The sequence below is a fragment of the Schistocerca serialis genome, chromosome 3, assembly GCF_023864345.2.
Source record: "Schistocerca serialis cubense isolate TAMUIC-IGC-003099 chromosome 3, iqSchSeri2.2, whole genome shotgun sequence".
Lineage (NCBI taxonomy): Eukaryota > Metazoa > Arthropoda > Insecta > Orthoptera > Acrididae > Schistocerca > Schistocerca serialis.
In genome coordinates, this window is record NC_064640.1 from 546,074,592 (window position 1) to 546,094,549 (window position 19,958).

Below are 19,958 nucleotides of genomic sequence, written 5' to 3' on the forward strand. Positions count from 1 at the left end.
AGGAGGTGTTATTGCATTATTCTTATCAATTAGAATCTTAATAATTTTACCATTTTATAATAAAACACCATTCCGAGGTATTCAATTATATCCTATCAATCAGATTTTATTCTGAATTATAGTAGTTGTTGTATGCTTATTAACATGAATTGGAAAACGACCTGTTGAAGAACCTTACATTATAACAGGACAAATCTTAACAATTATCTACTTTACATACTACGTAATTAATGTACATGTTGCAAACGCATGAGAGAAACTAATTAAGGAATAATAAGTTAATTAGCTTAGGAAAAGCATATGTTTTGAAAACATAAAACTAGAACTTTAACTCTTCTATTAACTTTTCTTAAAAAGTTTCACTAAATAAAAGAAATAAATAAAATCTTTAAACCAACAAAGAAAATAAAAAAATTTAAAGATAATGGTAAAAAACATTTTCAAGCTAAGTACATTAACTTATCATAACGAAAACGTGGTAATGTCCCACGAACTCAAATAAAACCAAAGGACATAACAGCAAGCTTAATAAAAAATATCAAAGAATAAAAGTCACCACCTAAAAAAATTAAAGCTAATAATATTCATATAAAAACAATTCTAGTATACTCAGCTAAAAAAATTAAAGTAAAACCACCTGCACCATATTCAATATTAAAACCTGAAACTAACTCAGATTCACCTTCGGCAAAGTCAAAAGGAGTACGGTTAGTCTCAGCTAAACAAGAAGCAAAACAAGCTAAAGCTAAAGGAAAAGAAATAATAATAAATCAACAATAATGCTGATAATTTATAAAATCAAATATGTGAAAACTACCAATTAAAATAATTAAAGATAATAAAATTAAAGCCAAACTAACTTCATATGAAATTGTTTGAGCAACAGAACGAAGAGAACCTAGTAAAGAATAATTTGAATTAGAGGACCAACAAGCAATTATAACAGAATAAACACCTAATCTAGTACAACATAAAAAAAACAAAAATCCTTAATAAAGTTAAGTAAGGGAAAATCACTCAAACAGCCAAGGAAATTATTAAATTAAAAACAGGTGAAAAGTAATAAAGTAAATAATTAGATATAATAGGAATTGGTTGCTGCTTACAAATTAACTTGATAGCATCTCTGAAGGGTTGAGGAATTCCAACAAAACCTACCTTATTTGGACCCTTTCGAATTTGAATGTAACCTAAAACCTTATGCTCTAATAAAGTTAAAAAAGCAACACTAATTAAAACACAAATAACTAATAAAAGAAAATTCAAAATAAACATAAATAAATCATAAAGTATGAATACTATTTGTAGAAAAAATCTACATAAATGAATTCTAAATTCAACACATTAATCTGTCAAAATAGTAATTTAATTAGTATTAATCAATAAAATAAAAAATATTACAACCATATGGTCCTATCGTACTAATATGAATTAATAATCTTAGGATAGAAACCGACCTGGTTCACGCCGGTCTGAACTCAGATCATGTAAGAATTTAAAGGTCGAACAGACCTAATTACTGGGCTACTGCATCCAAAATTTCTCTTAATCCAACATCGAGGTCGCAATCTGCTTTTTCGATATGAGCTCTCAAAAACAATTACGCTGTTATCGCTAAGGTAACTTAATCTTATGATCGTAAATTATGGATCAAAACAACAAACATAATAAATGATATAATAATGAAGAGTTTATTCATTCTTCTTGTCACCCCAACATAACATCATCATTAAATACAGGAAGACAAACAAAAAACTATATAAAAATAAAATGTGAAGATCTATAGGGTCTTCTCGTCCTAAAGAAAAATTTAAGCCTTTTAACTCAAAAGTTAAATTCAAAAATTTATTAAGAGACAGTTGATTTCTCACCAAGCCATTCATTCCAGCCACTAATTAAGAGACTAATGATTATGCTACCTTTGCTCAGTCAAAATACCGTGGCTCTTTAAAAATCTGCTCAGTGAGCAGGCCAGACCTCAAAGTATTTTCAAGAGGACATCTTTTTGATAAACAGGTGGAAATCAATTTTGCCTAGTTCCTTATAATAAATTCACAATGTAAAAATTATATACAAATAAATATACTAATTCTATCATTATTACAAAAATTTTAAAACTAAATTTATAACCTTAATAAAAAACCTAAAATAATTATAAAAACAAAAATTAAAATAATGAACTAAAACGTAATCTTAGAGATAGCTGGTTTAAAGCTTACTATTATATTTTATAAAACTAATTATAGGTTATTAACTTCAAAGCTTATCCCTTAAAGAATAAATAAGTTTATATTTATATCTAAAAAATTAAATAATAACAATTAACATCAAAAAATTAAATTTTTTCCTAAGAAACTAGATATCGTGGGAAACGATTAACATCTCATTTCTATAAATAATTTAATAATAATTATGATACATTAACTACAATTTATTTATAAATCAACCAAAATCGAGACAAGTAAAGTAATACTAAAATTTTGATAAACCCTGATACAAAAGGTACAATAAATAAAATCTACTTGTAAAAATTTAAAATAATATTTCATAAAACAATTACATTACCAATAAACTATAATCTAAAAAATCAATTCTACAAAATATACTAAGACAAAATTCGACAAAATTATTTTTATTAAATAATTAATTAAACAAAAAATCAATATAATAAAATAAATAATCAAGATATACTGATTTGCACAGAAAAATTTTCAGTGTAAATGAAACACTTTAGTAATAAGTTTAATCTTGAAACTCTTCCTAGATACAATTTCCAGTACATCTACTATGTTACGACTTATCTCATCTAAATTGAAGCTAAATTAAAATAATAAAATAGAATAATCAATAATGAGAGCGATGGGCGATGTGTACACACCTTTGAGTCAATATCAGTTTAATGAAATAAATTAAATTACTATCAACTCCACCTTCATTAATAGTATTTCACCATCAAATCCGTTATAAACAAAAATCTATTGTAACCCACCTCCTCTTAACTATAAGCTGCACCTTGACCTGAAATATTTTATAATTATAAATCTTGAGAATTATAACTCTAAAAAGATTCTCTGCTCACAGAGATATACAAACAAATAAATGAAGTAGAGTAAATCGTGTATTATCAATCACGGGGTAGGTTCCTCTGCATGAAATGAGATACCGCCAAATTCTTTGGGTTTAAAGACCTTAACTAATAGTACCCTGATAAATATAATTAACATTTAAAATAATAGGGTATCTAATCCTAGTTTATTGTTCAAATTTCACAGATTCATAAAAAGAGCTATCAATAAATTTTAACATTTCACATTACAAATTTATATTTTAACCCTAAAAATATAAACAACTGTTTTAACCAATTATATTAACTTGTATCAATTGTATAACCGCGGCTGCTGGCACGAATTATGCCGATACTAAATCAATTGCTAACTCCAAAATCACTTGATAATTAAATCAAATTACTACAAAATAGAACATTTAGTTTAAGAAAACTTACATATAATACAAAAAAAAAGTGAATAAATAAGCAAGAATAAAACTTTTGGAAACAAAATAAGAAATTTAAAAATTAAAAAAATAAGAAAAAATAAAAGATTCAAATATTTAAAGAAAAAAAAGAAAAAAAAACAAAAAATGCCAAAAAAAATAAACGCACCCTAGAATGACAACAACAACTTCTCTATTATATATAAATAAAGATTAATATGGAACTTGTATACCAATAAATGTATTATATTCTTTCTTATTTAATCTTTCTTTTCACTAATAAAATAGAAAGAATAAATAATATAATAATTATATTTTATATAATTATGTAAACTAATGTAATATGGTATTAATGTAAAAATAACTTTATATTTAGTTAACTTAAATAATAATTAGTTAAATAATCTAATTATAGAAAAAATATTAAATTATATTATTATAATTAATATAACTATTTATATATACATAAAATATTATATTTAATTATTTTGATTATGTTTATTATATCCAATTAAAATAATATTTAATATTAATTTACATATAATTATATAATTTATAATATAATAACCTATTTTAAGGTAAAAACATAAGTAGCTATAATCCTAGGTAAATAAATGTATTAAAATGATCATTTAATAATTATAAAATAACATTATAGGTATTTAAATTTAATTAAATGTAATATATTAATATAAATTATTTATTATATGTAATATATATTCAAATTATCCTAACTGAGATAAATTAATTAGAAATAACCTAAATAATACATAAACAAATTATTAAAAAAAATTTTTATTTTTATATTAAATATAAATGAAGTGCCTGACTAAATGGTTACCTTGATAAATACCTTCATTAAAAATTACATAAGACAGAATTAAACTGCCTCCTTTAGTATCAAAATCTAACGTGCATCATACACCTTAATGTAAAGAGGTAAGCTAAACAAGCTAATGGGTTCATACCCCATTTATAGAGGTATCAATCCTCTCCTTTTTAATGACCTACAACTCTACAAAACTTCTCTTCCTATCAACATTAATGATAGGAACGATCCTGTCCATTTCATCAAACTCCTGATTTGGGGTTTGAATAGGACTTGAGATCAACTTACTTTCATTTATTCCGCTACTAACAAGAAATTAAATTATAATAATAAATGAATCATCAATTAAATATTTTATTGTCCAAGCAATAGCATCGACAATACTTTTAATTTCAATTTTGCTGATTCAAATAAAGTATCCAATAGGATGAGAAACAGAATTTACTCCATCAATAATAATTAGATCTTGATTATTATTAAAGATCCGGGCTGCACCCTTTCATTTCTGATTTCCAGAAGTAATAGGAGCTTCAAGATGAAATAACTGTTTAACACTAATAACATGGCAAAAAATCGCCCGATTAATGGTATTATCTTATTGTATTCAACTAAGAACTTTCATTTGAACAATTATCATTCTAAGAATTATTATTGGGGCAATAGTTGGTTTAAATCAAACATCTCTACGACAACTTCAAACATACTCCTCAATTAGACATTTAGGGTGAATAATCAGATCCCTAACAGTTAGAGAAAACATTTGAGAACTATACTTTATTATTTACTCACTATTAGGATTAATTATGGTCTTATTATTTAAGCAAATAAATCTATTTTTATAATCCAAATGTATTCAGCCAGAAATATAAAAAATGAAATTAAATTCATAGTATTTTTATATCTTTTGTCCCTAGGTGGTTTACCACCATTCCTTGGATTTCTACCATATGAATTGTAATACAATCATTGATAGAAAATAACATAACAACTATTATGACAATTATCGTTGTATTAACTACAATTACACTTTATTATTATATATGTATTAGATTCTCAGACCTAATTATGTCATACACAGAAAATTCATGATCTATAAAAATAAAGTCCCAAAAATCAAGTATTATTCTTCCTATAACAGTAATAATTTCGACAATAGGATTAATCTCAACATCAACCTTAATCTCATTATACTAAGGACTTAAGTTAACCAAACTAATAACCTTCAAAGTTATAATTAAAAGAATAATCTTTTAGGCCTTAGTAAAATTTTGCACCTCTAGAATTACAGTCTAGAATCATAATTGAATATAAGGCCTAAAGCATGGTAAGAGAGAAACATCTCATAAGTAGATTTACAGTCTACCACCTTAAATTCAGTCATCTTACCGCAAAAATGATTATTCTCAACATACCATAAGGATATTGGTACTTTATACTTCTTATTTGGAGTATGGGCAGGAATAGTAGGAACATCAATAAGAATACTTATCCGTGCTCAACTTGGTCAACCAGGATCTCTAATTAGAGATGACCAAATTTATAATGTCATTATTACACCCCCCGCATTTGTAATAATTTTTTTTATAGTAATACTTATTATAATTGGTGGATTTGGTAATTGACTCGTACCATTAATAATTGGTGCACCAGATATAGCGTTCCCACGAATAAATAATATAAGTTTTTGATTACTACCGCTTTCACTAACCCTTCTTCATACATCTTCTATAGTAGATAACGGTGCTGGTACAGGATGAACAGTTTACCCTCCTCTTGCAGGAGCTATCGCATTTGTAGACCTAGCTATTTTTTCACTTCACTTAGCAGGTGTATCATCTTTTCTTGGTGTAGTAAACTTCATTACAACAGCAATTAATATACGATCAGAAAGTATAACTCTAGATCAAACACCTTTATTTGTCTGATCTGTAGCTATTACAGCCCTTCTCCTCCTTTTATCGCTTCCAGTATTAGATGGGGCTATTACTATACTATTAACAGATCGAAATTTAAATACATCATTCTTTGACCCTGGAGGAGGGGGTGACCAAATTCTATATCAACACCTATTCTGATTCTTTGGACACCCAGAAGTTTACATTTTAATTCTGCCAGGATTTGGAATTATTTCTCACATTGTATGTCAAGAAAGAGGAAAAATTTAATCATTTGGAACATTAGGTATAATTTATGCTATATTATCAATTGGACTAATAGGATTTATTGTATGAGCACATCACATATTCACAGTAGGAATAGATGTTGACACACGAGCACACTTTACATCAGCAACAATAATTATTGCTGTACCTACAGGAATTAAGGTATTCAGATGATTAGCTACACTATATGGAACTAAATTCAAATTCAATCCACCGCTATTATAAGCTTTAGGATTTATTTTTCTATTCACAATTGGTGGATTAACAGGATTAGTATTAGCAAATTCATCACTTGACATCGTATTACATTATACATATTATGTAGTAGCTCACTTCCATAATGTGTTATCCATAGGAACAGTATTCGCAATCATAGGAGGTGTTATTCAATGATACTCATTAATTACAGGATTAACTATAAATAATACCTGATTAAAAATCCTATTTACAATTATATTTATTGGAGTAAACTTAACATTCTTCCCTCAACACTTCCTAGGACTAGCAGGAATACCACAACGATATTCAGACTATCCAGATGCATATACATCATGAACTGTAGTATCAAGATTTGGGTCTACAATTTCTATTGTAGGAATCATTATATTCATTGTAATTATATGAGAAAGAATGGTTACAAACTGGGCAATCATATTTAGAGCTAATATAAGAAGATCAACAGAATGACTACAAAATAATCCACCTGCAGAACACAGTTACTCAGAACTACCATTAATTTCTAGATTCTAATATGGCAGATTAGTGCAGTAGATTTAAGCTGTACAAATAAAGGTTTGACCTTTTATTAGAAAAATTCATTAATGGCAACATGATCAAATTTATCCCTTCAAGATGGAGCTTCACCATTAATGGAGTAACTATCATTCTTCCATGATCATACTATGGTCGTATTATTATTAATTACAGTAATTGTAGGTTATGCCCTAAGTTACATATTATTCATTGCCTATACAAACCGAAACATACTTCACGGACATTTAATTGAAACAATCTGAACAGCACAACCAGCAATTACACAAATTTTTATTGCACTCCCATCATTACGACTACTATATTTACTTGATGATTCAGTAGACGCAATAATCACAATTAAAACAATTGGACGACAATGATACGGAAGATATGAATATTCTGACTTTATAGATGTGGGATTCGACACTTATATAACAACAGAACAAGACCTAGAAAACGACGGATTTCGACTTCTAGATGTAGATAACCGAACAATTCTACCAATAAATACGGAAGTACGAGTATTAACAAGAGCATCAGACGTTCTACACTCATGAGCAACACGTGCATTAGGGGTTAAAATTGACGCAACGCCGGGCCGACTAAACCAAGGAACATTTACAATAAACCGACCTGGACTGTTCTTTGGACAATGCTCAGAAATTTGTGGAGCAAACCACAGATTCATACCAATTGTAATTGAAAGAACTTCAGTAAACTTATTTATCAAGTGATTATCTAAGATAATCTAAGGAGTTAGTTAAAATATATAAAATTAGAGTGTCAATATAAAATAACTAAATAACTAGTACACCTTGAAATACATCAGATGACTGAAAGTAAGTAATGGTCTCTTAAACCAAAAAATAGTAAATTAACGACTACTTCTGATGGAAAAATTTAATCCAAATCCCTCAAATATCCCCTCTCATATGATTCTCTCTATTTATTATATTTTCGACTACATTAATTTTATTTAATCAAATAAACTTTTTCTCATTTAAACCAAATCTTATTAAATTAGCAGAAAAAAGAACAATTGATATAAAGAACTTGAATTGAAAATGATAACAAACATATTTTGAACATTTGATCCATCAACTAATATCTTCAATTTATCATTAAATTGAACTAGAACATTCTTAGGATTATTATTAATCCCATCAATATTTTGACTTACACCATCACGAATTAATATTATTTGAAATAAACTAAACTTAACCTTACACAATGAATTTAAAACACTACTAGGACCAAAATCATTTAATGGAACAACATTCATCTTCATTTCAATCTTTATTATAATACTATTTAATAATTTCATAGGATTATTCCCCTACATCTTTACTAGAACAAGACATTTAGCATTAACATTTGCAATCGCTCGACCTATATGATTAAGATTTATGTTATTTGGATGAATTAATCATACCAATCACATATTTACACACCTTGTCCCCCAAGGAACACCACCTGCATTAATATCATTTATAGTATTAATTGAAACAATTAGAAATGTCATTCGACCAGGTACACTAGCAGTACGACTAGCAGCAAATATAATAGCAGGACACTTACTATTAACATTACTGGGAAATACAGGACCATCTATAGCAATAAACTTAATTTCACTATTAATTATTGAACAAATACTTCTGTTAATTCTAGAATCAGCAGTAGCAATAATTCAAGCCTATGTTTTCTCAATATTAAGAACGTTATAATCTAGAGAAGTATACTAAACTTATGTTAACAACTCACTCAAACCACCCATTCCACTTAGTAGATTACAGACCTTGACCATTAACAGGAGCAATTGGAGCAATCGTTCTAGGATCAGGATTAGCAAAATGATTTCATCTATTTAACATTAACTTATTTATAATCGGATTTGGATTTACCCTAATAACTATAATCCAATGATGACGAGATGTAGTATGAGAAGGAACATACCAAGGACTACATACGGGATTTGTATCAATTGGATTACGATGAGGAATAATTTTATTTATTGCATCAGAAGTACTATTCTTTGTTTCATTTTTCTTAGCATTTTTAGAAGAAGACTAGCACCCACTATTGAACTAGGGATATTATGACCCCCAATAGAAATTCAACCTTTTAATCCTATACAAATTCCATTACTTAATACAGCTATTCTTTTAGCATCAGCAGTAACAGTAACATGAGCACATCCTAGTTTAATAGAATCTAATCATACTCAAGCATTACAAGGACTATTCTTCACAGTACTACTAGGACTATACTTCACTATACTTCAAGCATACGAATATTGAGAAGCACCCTTCACCATTGCAGACGCAGTTTATGGATCAACATTCTTTGTTGCAACAGGATTCCATGGTCTACATGTAATTATCGGAACAATTTTCTTATCAACATGTCTACTTCGACATTTAATAAACCATTTCTCACCAAGACACCAATTTGGATTTGAAGTAGCAGCATGATACTGACACTTTGTAGACATAGTATGATTTTTCTTATACATTTCTATTTATTGATGAGGTAGATAATTGTTTATCTACTATAAATAGTATATTTGACTTCCAATCAAAAAGCTTGATATAAATCAAGAAAAACAATCCTAATTTTATCTACAAGAATGTTTATTAGATTTGTTATTCCAATAATTGTTATAATCCTTGCAACAACATTATCAAAAAAATTAATTAATGACCGAGAAAAAAGATCACCATTTGAGTGTGGATTTGACCCAAAAAGATCAGCACGAATACCATTCTCACTTCGATTCTTCTTAAGTGCAGTAATTTTCTTAATTTTTGATGTAGAAATCACACTAATCCTCCCAATTGTAATTATTTTTAAAACTTCAGACATTATAATCTGAACAGTATCAACAATATTTTTTATAATATTATTATTAGGTGGACTATACCATGAATGAAATCAAGGAGCCTTACAATGAGCAGAATAAGGGGTTGTAGTTAAACATAACATTTGGGTTGCATTCAAAAAGTATTGATATAATCAATCAACCTTAAATATTATAAGAAGCGAAGTATTGCAGTCCGTTTCGACCTGGAAGGTTGGAAAATAAAATACCCTTATTCTTATTAATTGAAGCCAAAAAGATGCATATTACTGTTAATAATATAATTGAACTATTAAGTTCCAATTAAGGAAATGTAAAGCCAATATGAAAGCTGCTAACTTTTTATATTAGCGGTTAAATTCCGATAACATTTCTAAAATTTATATAGTTTAAATAAAACCTTACATTTTCACTGTAAAAATAATATATGTATATTTATAAATACCTAAAAGTAAAAATACTTCCTTAACATCTTCAGTGTCACGCTCTAATTATAAGATATTTAAGTAAACGAAAAATAATACCACCAAAATAAATATTCAAAAAATAAAAGTTAAAAGATAAATCTTAAAATTAGAATCATATCAACCTTGTATATAACTAATTAAATAAATAAATAGTCTATACAAACCTTGACCACCAAATAATTCACCTCAACCATAATCAATTGATTTAGATGAACAATAACCCAATTTTAAACGAAAATATCTAATAAACTTAGTCGAAATAAAAGGTATAAACCACATAGAACCAGCAAATCTGACAAAAGAAAGTATACTTAAAGACAATAAATTTTGAGAAAAATCAAAATTAGAAATAAGATAACCCAAATAAGCACCCAAAACAACCACAGTAATAGTTAAAAACTTTAAATATTAAGGCAAGGCAATCACATGAGGAACAGGAAAAATTAACCAAGACAAAAGACTACCAGCAAAACCTGCAACAAACAATAAACCAATTATACCAAAAGAAATATAATAACCCTTATCATCAAAAGAAAATCTAGAATAAAAATTATTATCACCAGATATTGAATAATAAAAAAGACGAAAAGAATAAGAAGCAGTTAAACCAGTAGAAAAGAAATAAAGAAAAATAATCAAACAATTAATTCATCTTAAACGAACCATTTCAAGAATTAAATCCATTGACTAAAAACCTGCTAAAAATGGTATACCACACAAAGACAAACTAGAAACATTAAAACAAACTGAAGTTAAAGGCATAAAATTAACAATTGAACCTGTAAAACGAATATCCTGAAAATCCTTTAAATTATGAATTATTGAACCTGCACACATAAACAATAAAGCCTTAAATAAAGCATGAGCTAATAAATGAAAAAATGCAAGTTTTGGATAACCCATAGCCAAAATTCTTATTATTAAACCAAGTTGTCTTAAAGTAGAAAGAGAAATAATTTGCTCCCAAAACCAGCCATAAACATAGTTATACAACCAATTAAAAGTAAGAATTAACCACAATTATAAGTATCTAATATTGTTCTGAAACGAATTACTAAATAAACCCCAGCAGTAACAAGAGTAGAAGAATGAAACAAAGCAGAAACAGGAGTAGGGGCACCCATAGCAGCAGGAAGTCAAGAAGAAACGGGAATTTGAGCTCTTTTAGTTATAGCTGCTAAAGCAATTAACATAGTAATAAGCTTTATTTCATAAGAATTAGAAATAAAATCATAATAATAAATATAATTTCAACCACCAAAATTCAATATTCAAGCAATAGAAATTAAAATAGCAACATCACCAATACGATTAGAAAGTGCAGTTAACATACCCACACTATAAGATTTCACATTTTGATAATAAACAAGTAAACAATAAGAAACTAAACCTAAACCATCCCATCCCAATAAAATACTAATCAAATTAGGACTGATAAATAAAAAACCTATAGAAAGAATAAATATTACAACAATAGTAATGAAACGATTTATATTTTTTTCTCCCGACATATAATCCACTCTATAATAAATAACCAAAGAAAAAATATACATAACAAAAGACATAAAAATAAGAGACATTCAATCCAAAATTAAAGTCATAACAACCATAGAACCAATTAAATTAAAAAGTTCTCATTCAACAAAAACTCTATAATCAATTATTAAATAATAAATACCCAAAATAAAAATTATAGTTCTAGAAAAAAATAAAGAAAAAAACTCAAAGAACAAATAGAAAACTAATTAACAGCCTAAGATGAAAAATGCATATCATTGATTCTACAAAACAACATTTTTAATTAAAATACTTCAGCAACCTAAACAAAAAAAATACTCTCCCTTTAAACAAAGAATATTTAAAGGCAATCAATGTAAAAGTAAAAGTTGATATTCACGAAAATAACCAAGAGAACAAGTATAAACACCAGAATAATAATTACCATGCTGAGAATAAGAATACATATATATAGTATAAACAGCTCTAAAAAAAGACAAAAAAATGAAAGCAAAAAATCTAAAAGAAGATCAAGATATAATTCTATTTAATAATCTAACTTCACCTACCAAATTTAAAGAAGGAGGAGCAGCTATATTAGAAGATCTCAAAAGGAATCATCATAAAGCCATTCTTGGTATCAAATTAATTATACCCTTGTTAATTGATAATCTTCGTCTACCTAAACGCTCATAAATAATATTAGATAAACAAAATAAACCGGAAGAACACAAACCATGACCAACCATACAACCTCATCAATTCGAGTTATCAATCCTCCAATAACCATTCTTATATGAGCAACAGAAGAATATGCAATTAAAGACCTTAAATCAACCTGACGAAAACAAATAAATCTAACAATAACCCCACCAGATAAACCTGAAGACAATCAAAAATAATAAACTTTAAACCCAAATAAGAAATAACTTTCATAACACGAAAAATACTGTAACCACCTAACTTTCATAAAACTCCAGCAAGAATCATTCTACCTGAAATAGGGGCCTCAACATGGGCCTTAGGAAGCCACAAACGAACCAAAAATATCGGCATCTTAACTAAAAAAGCAAGAATTATAAACACATAAAATATAAAATAATAAGAACCAAAATCAACCAATAAAGGAAAATATAAAGTATTAGAAAAATCATAAACCTTAAATAACACTAATAATAAAGGCAATCTAGCAACCAGAGTATAAAAAATTAAGTAAACACCAGCCTGCAACCGTTCAGGTTGATAGCCTCAACCCAAAATCAAAAGTAAAGTAGGAACCAATCTAGCCTCAAAAAATATATAAAAAGAAAGAAGACTCAATCTAGCAAACGAACAATAAAGCATAATCATTAAAATTGAGACTATAAAGACAAAAAATTAGAATGATAAGAACTTAAATAAACTGAACCTCTAGCAGAAATTATTAAGGAACAATTTCAAAAACTAAGCAGAATCAAACTAAAAGAAAAATAATCAATACCAATGTAATATGTAATCATATTCAAATCTGCATATGAATAAACACAAATCATAAAAACAAAACTAGACAGAAACATTAAAGAATGAACCAACCATTAACAATTATTGACCAAACAAAGAGGGATCAAAAAATAGTTTTAAATAAATACTTTAACATAAAGATAAACCAAAAGAATTATAAAAATCATTCCCATGAGAACGAATTATTGATACTAAAATAGAAAGACCTAAAGCACCTTCACAAACAGAGAAAACCAAAAAAATAACAGGAAAAAAATAATCATAATCAAACTCAATATGAAAAACAATAACCAATATAAATAAAGAAAGAACAATATATTCTAATCTCAAAAGAACCATTAATAAATGCTTACGTTTAGAAGAAAAAAATATAAACACCAGCAAAATAAATCAATAAAGAAGTAAAGACAGAGAATATAAACATTAGTTTTAATAGTTTAAAAAAACGCCAGTCTTGTAAACCTGAAATAAGTCCAGCCCCCACTTTTAAAACTTCAGAGGTGGAAAAGCTTTCCATCATCGGTCCCCAAAACCGATATTGTTAATAAACTAACCCCTGAAATGATCAAAATAATAATTATATTGCTATCAAACATAATAAATATTAATTTTATTAAATTAAGACGCACAATATCAATAATGCTTTTCATTATCCTACAAACTTTTTCAGTTGGACTAATAACAGGAACAATAATGGAAAGGTATTGATTATCATAAATTTTATTTTTAACGTTTCTTGGTGGTATATTAGTTCTATTTATTTATATTACGAGAATTGCATCAAACGAAATATTTCAACCTAAATCAAATACGATAATTATTACCTTAACAATATGAATATTTATCATATCAACATTAATTATTTTAGATATAACAATATTTATAGACTTTTTCAAAAATACTGAAACTATAAATATTGATAATTCAATCAATTATCAAGAAATAACAATATCTTTAGAAAAACTATATAATAGACCAACCTTCATTATCACAATAATAATAATAATTTATTTATTTTTAGCACTATTAGCTGTTGTTAAAATCACCAACATTAACCAGGGGACTATTCGTAAAATAAGATAATTTACTAATGAATAAACCCTTATGATTGAGACATCCTTTAATTAAAATCATTAATAACTCTTTAGTTGATTTACCTGCACCAACAAATATTTCATTTTGATGGAATTTGGGTCCCTACTAGGGTTATGTTTGGTAATTCAAATTGTAACTGGACTGTTTTTAGCTATACATTATACATCAAATATTGAAATAGCATTTAGTAGTGTACTTCACATCTGCTGAGACGTAAATAATGGCTGAATTATTCGAACCTTACATGCAAATGGAGCTTCTATATTTTTTATTGGTATTTATTTACATGTCAGACAAGGAATTTACTATGGATCTTACATATACATACACACCTGAATAATTGGTACAGTAATCCTATTCTTAGTTATAGCAACTGCATTTATAGGATACGTTTTACCTTGAGGTCAAATATCATTCTGAGGTGCGACAGTAATTACTAATTTATTATCAGCAATTCCGTATTTAGGAACAGATTTAGTTCAATGAGTATGCGGAGGGTTTGCTGTTGATAATGCAACATTAAATCGATTCTTTACATTCCATTTTGTACTACCGTTTATTATTGCTGCAATGGCAGCAATTCATTTAATCTTCCTCCACCAAACAGGGTCTAATAACCCCTTAGGCCTAAATGGAGATATTGAAAAAATCCCATTTCACCCATACTTTACTTTCAAAGACTCTATTACATTTGTATTAATAACATCATTATTAATTATACTGTGCTTGATTAATCCTTACCTCCTGGGAGATCCAGATAATTTTCTACCAGCCAACCCGTTAGTAACCCCCGTTCATATTCAACCAGAATGATATTTCTTATTTCCATACACAATTCTACGATCAATCCCTAATAAACTAGGAGGTGTTATTGCATTATTCTTATCAATTAGAATCTTCATAATTTTACCATTTTATAATAAAACACCATTCCGAGGTATTCTATTCTATTATATCAATCAGATTTTATTCTGAATTATAGTAGTTGTTGTATGCTTATTAACATGAACTGGAAAACGACCAGTTGAAGATCCTTACATTATAACAGGACAAATCTTAACAATTATCTACTTTACATACTTCTTAATTAATGTACATGTAGCAAACGCATGAGAGAAACTAATTAAGGAATAATAAGTTAATTAGCTTAGGAAAAGCATATGTTTTGAAAACATAAAACTAGAAGTTTAACTCTTCTATTAACTTTTCTTAAAAAATTACACTAAATAAATGAAATAAATAAAACCTTTAAACCAACAAAGAAAATAAAAAAATTTAAAGATAATGGCAAAAAACTCTTTCAAGCTAAGTACATTAACTTATCATAACGAAAACGTGGTAATGTCCCACAAACTCAAATAAAACCAAAGGATATAACAGCAAGCTTAATAAAAAATATAAAAGAATAAAAGTCACCACCTAAAAAAATTAAAGCTAATAATATTCTTTTAAAAACAATTCTAGTATACTCAGCTAAAAAAATTAAAGTAAAACCACCTGCACCATATTCAATATTAAAACCTGAAACTAACTCAGATTCACCTTCGGCAAAGTCAAAAGGAGTACGGTTAGTCTCAGCTAAACAAGAAGCAAAACAAGCTAAAGCTAATGGAAAAGAAATAATAATAAATCAACAATAAAGCTGATAATTTATAAAATCAAACATGTTAAAATTACCAATTAAAAAAATTAAAGATAATAAAATTAAAGCCAAACTAACTTCATATGAAATTGTTTGAGCAACAGAACGAAGAGAACCTAGTAAAGAATAATTTGAATTAGAAGACCAACCAGCAATTATAACAGTATAAACACCTAATCTAGTACAACATAAAAAAACCAAAATCCATAAGAAAAAGAACACATATAAGTTAAGTAAGGGAAAATCACTCAAACAGCCAAGGAAATTATTAAATTAAAAACAGGAGGAAAGTAATAAAGTAAATAATTAGATACAATAGAAATTGGCTGTTCCTTACAAATTAACTTGATAGCATCACTAAAGGGTTGAGGAATTCCAACAAAACCTACCTTATTTGGACCCTTTCGAATTTGAATGTAACCTAAAACCTTACTCTCTATTAAAGTTAAATAAGCAACACTAATTAAAACACAAATAACTAATAAAAGAAAATTCAAAATAAACATAAATAAATCATAAAGTATCAATACTATTTGTAGAAAAAATCTACATAAATGAGTTCTAAATTCAACTCATTAATCTGTCAAAATAGTAATTTAATTAGTATTAATCAATAAAATAAAAAATATTTCAAACATATGGTCCTTTCGTACTAATATGAATTAATAATCTTAGCATAGAAACCGACCTGGCTCACGCCGGTCTGAACTCAGATCATGTAAGAATTTAAAGGTCGAACAGACCTAATTACTGGGCTACTGCACCCAAAATTTTTCTTAATCCAACATCGAGGTCGCAAACTGCGTTTGTCGATATGAGCTCTCAAAAACAATTACGCTGTTATCCCTAAGGTAACTTAATCTTATGATCGTAAATTATGGGTCAAAACAACAAACATAAATAAATGATATAATAATGAAGAGTTTATTTATTCTTCATGTCACCCCAACAAAACATCATCATTAAATATAGAAAGACAAACAAAAAACTATTTAAAAATAAAATGTTAAACTCTATAGGGCTCTTCTCGTCCTAAAGATAAATTTAAACCTTTTGACTCAAAAGTTAAATTCATGATTTTATTAAGAGACAGTTGATTTCTCGTCAAGCCATTCATTGCAGCCACTAATTAAGACACTAATGATTATGCTACCTTTGCACGGTCAAAATACTGCGGCTCTTTAAAAATCTGCTCAGTGAGCAGGCCAGACCTCAAACTATTTTCAAGAGGACATGGTTTGGATAAACAGGCTTAAACCAATTTTGCTTAGTTCTTTATAATAAATTCACAAGGTAAAAATTATATACAACTAAATATACTAATTCTATCATTATTACAAAAATTTTAAAATTAAATTTATAATCTTAATAAAAAACCTAAAATAATTATAAAATCTAAAATAAAAATAATGAACTAAAACGTGATCTTAGAGATAGCTGGTTTAAAGCTTACTATTATATTTTATAAAACAAATTATAGGTTATTAACTTCAAAGCTTATCCCTTAAAGAATAAATAAGTTAATATTTATACCTAATAAATTAAATAACAACAATTAACTTCAAAAAATTAAATTTTTTCTAAGAACCTAGATATCTTGGGAAACGATTAACATCTCATTTCTATAAATAATTTAATAATAATTATGATACATTAACTATAATTTATTTATAAATCAACCCAAATCGAGACAAATAAAAGTAAATACTAAAATTTTGATAAACCCTGATACAAAAGGTACAATAAATAAAATCTACTTTTAAAAATTTAAAATAATATTTCATAAAACAATTACATTACCGATTAACTATAATCTAAAAAACAATTCTACAAAATATACTAAGACAAAATTCGACAAAATTATTTTTATTAAATAATTAAATAAACAAAAAATAAATATAATAAAATAAATAATCAAGATATCCTGATTTGCACAGAAAAATTTTCAGTGTAAATGAAACACTTTACTAATAAGTTATATCTTGAAACTCTTCCTAGATACACTTTCCAGTACATCTACTACGTTACGACTTATCTCATCTAAATTGAAGCTAAATTAAAATAATAAAATAGAATAATCAATAATGAGAGCGACGGGCGATGTGTACACACCTCAGAGCCAATATCAGTTAAATTAAATAAATTAAATTACTATCAAATCCACCTTCATTAATAGTATTTCACCATCAAATCCGTTATAAACAAAAATCTATTGTAACCCACCTCCTCTTAACTATAAGCTGCACCTTGACCAGAAATATTTTATAATTATAAATCTTGAGAATTATAACTCTAAAAAGATTCTCTGATAACGGAGATATACAAACAAATAAATTAAGTAGACTAAATCGTGTATTATCAATCACGGGGTAGGTTCCTCTGAATGGAATGAGATACCGCCAAATTCTTTGGGTTTAAAGACCTTAACTAATAGTACCCTGGTAAATATAATTAACATTGTAACCTCCCCACCGTAATTTTTAAAAGGAAAATGAATGACAATACTTAATAGAAATGGGAGCCGAGTGTAACCTCCCCACAAAAATTTACATGAATGACAATATTATTTAAGAATGCTAATGGTCATTGCTCTATGCGTAACCTGCCCACAATGAAATGTACTGACAATGGGAACAAAAATATGAAATTCGCATTCTGACTCAAATATAAATTCTTCACCAAAAAATTAAAGTGCATTCAGTGACAAGAAAATTCAATTAAACCGAAACATCGGTCTTTGGCCCTGTGTAAAACAATCAGAATTAAAGTCTTACCTCAGAATAACTGGATGTCAAATTTCTGCTCTTATTTCTGTGCACGGCTTGGAGGAACTGCATTGGAAATAATAATATTCCTTTTTTTGTGAATTTACTGAAATTTTTCTTCAAAAGAAGTGGAATGAAATGGGAAGTGCAACGAAATCTTTAGTTCAATAAAAAAATTAAATTTTTGAAAAAATGCTTTTGAAATCAAAATTATTATTGGGGGACTTGTTAGAGATTGATTACAATAAATAAGCTTTACATTGTCTAATGATTATATTAATTAACAGTGTACCTTATTCAGCATCTTGACCAGTGTTGCCGACCGCCTACATCACACAACCGCACTGGGCTGCTACTACTGACAGACCGCTCTGCATGACGACTATTAGCGTACTGCTCTGCATAACTACACAGAGCTACAGACTCGCAACGACTACTAACAGACTGAGAACCGCTCGCAACACTCGCGCGGTCAAGCGCAAACTCTCTGGTCACAGATGCTACAATGCCTCGCCATCGCTGCTATGTTACATACGTGTTTCATAACCCTCCACTGGGGGGGCAAAAATTTGGCAGCGATGGTGAGTCATTTGGACTTGCCAAGCGCGGCAGAATTTTTCTTTAATTAACAAAATTCTTCAACTTACAGAATATTTAAACGTTGTGCACACGCACTAAGTACAAAATATATCAGACAAAGACAAAATGTGAGTACAAAACAAAATGTCAAAGTCGACTGGTGTGTGTTATATCTTAACTATTTCACAGTGCATATAAACAAAACTGGAATACAATCGTACATAAAAAAGACAAATGTGACGTTCGTTGTGTTCAGCTTGTATCGAGGCGAGAATTAAAGACTTTAATGGAAAAAAAATGTAATGAAATTAACATGTCAT

At 27.8% G+C, this 19,958-nt stretch overlaps 3 long non-coding RNA genes across 3 annotated transcripts in view; 2 read left to right on the top strand and 1 right to left on the bottom strand.

Annotated features, from left to right (window-relative positions):
- The window catches only part of LOC126470432 (uncharacterized), a 56,719-nt gene extending 54,800 nt beyond the window's left edge, over positions 1–1,919 (top strand). The window contains exon 2 of the long non-coding RNA XR_007586192.1: positions 1,787–1,919. This is a non-coding gene — a long non-coding RNA (uncharacterized LOC126470432). The remainder of the gene's footprint in view (positions 1–1,786) is intronic.
- LOC126470429 (uncharacterized) overlaps positions 1–17,259 on the top strand; it is a 188,173-nt gene extending 170,914 nt beyond the window's left edge. Inside the window, exon 3 of the long non-coding RNA XR_007586189.1 lies at positions 17,218–17,259. This is a non-coding gene — a long non-coding RNA (uncharacterized LOC126470429). The remainder of the gene's footprint in view (positions 1–17,217) is intronic.
- LOC126470430 (uncharacterized) lies at positions 1,362–17,136 on the bottom strand. The gene is made up of 2 exons (XR_007586190.1): positions 16,983–17,136; positions 1,362–1,457 (listed from the first exon to the last, which is right to left on the bottom strand). It is a non-coding gene; the product is annotated as an uncharacterized LOC126470430 (long non-coding RNA).
- Positions 17,260–19,958: the final 2,699 nt, after the last annotated feature.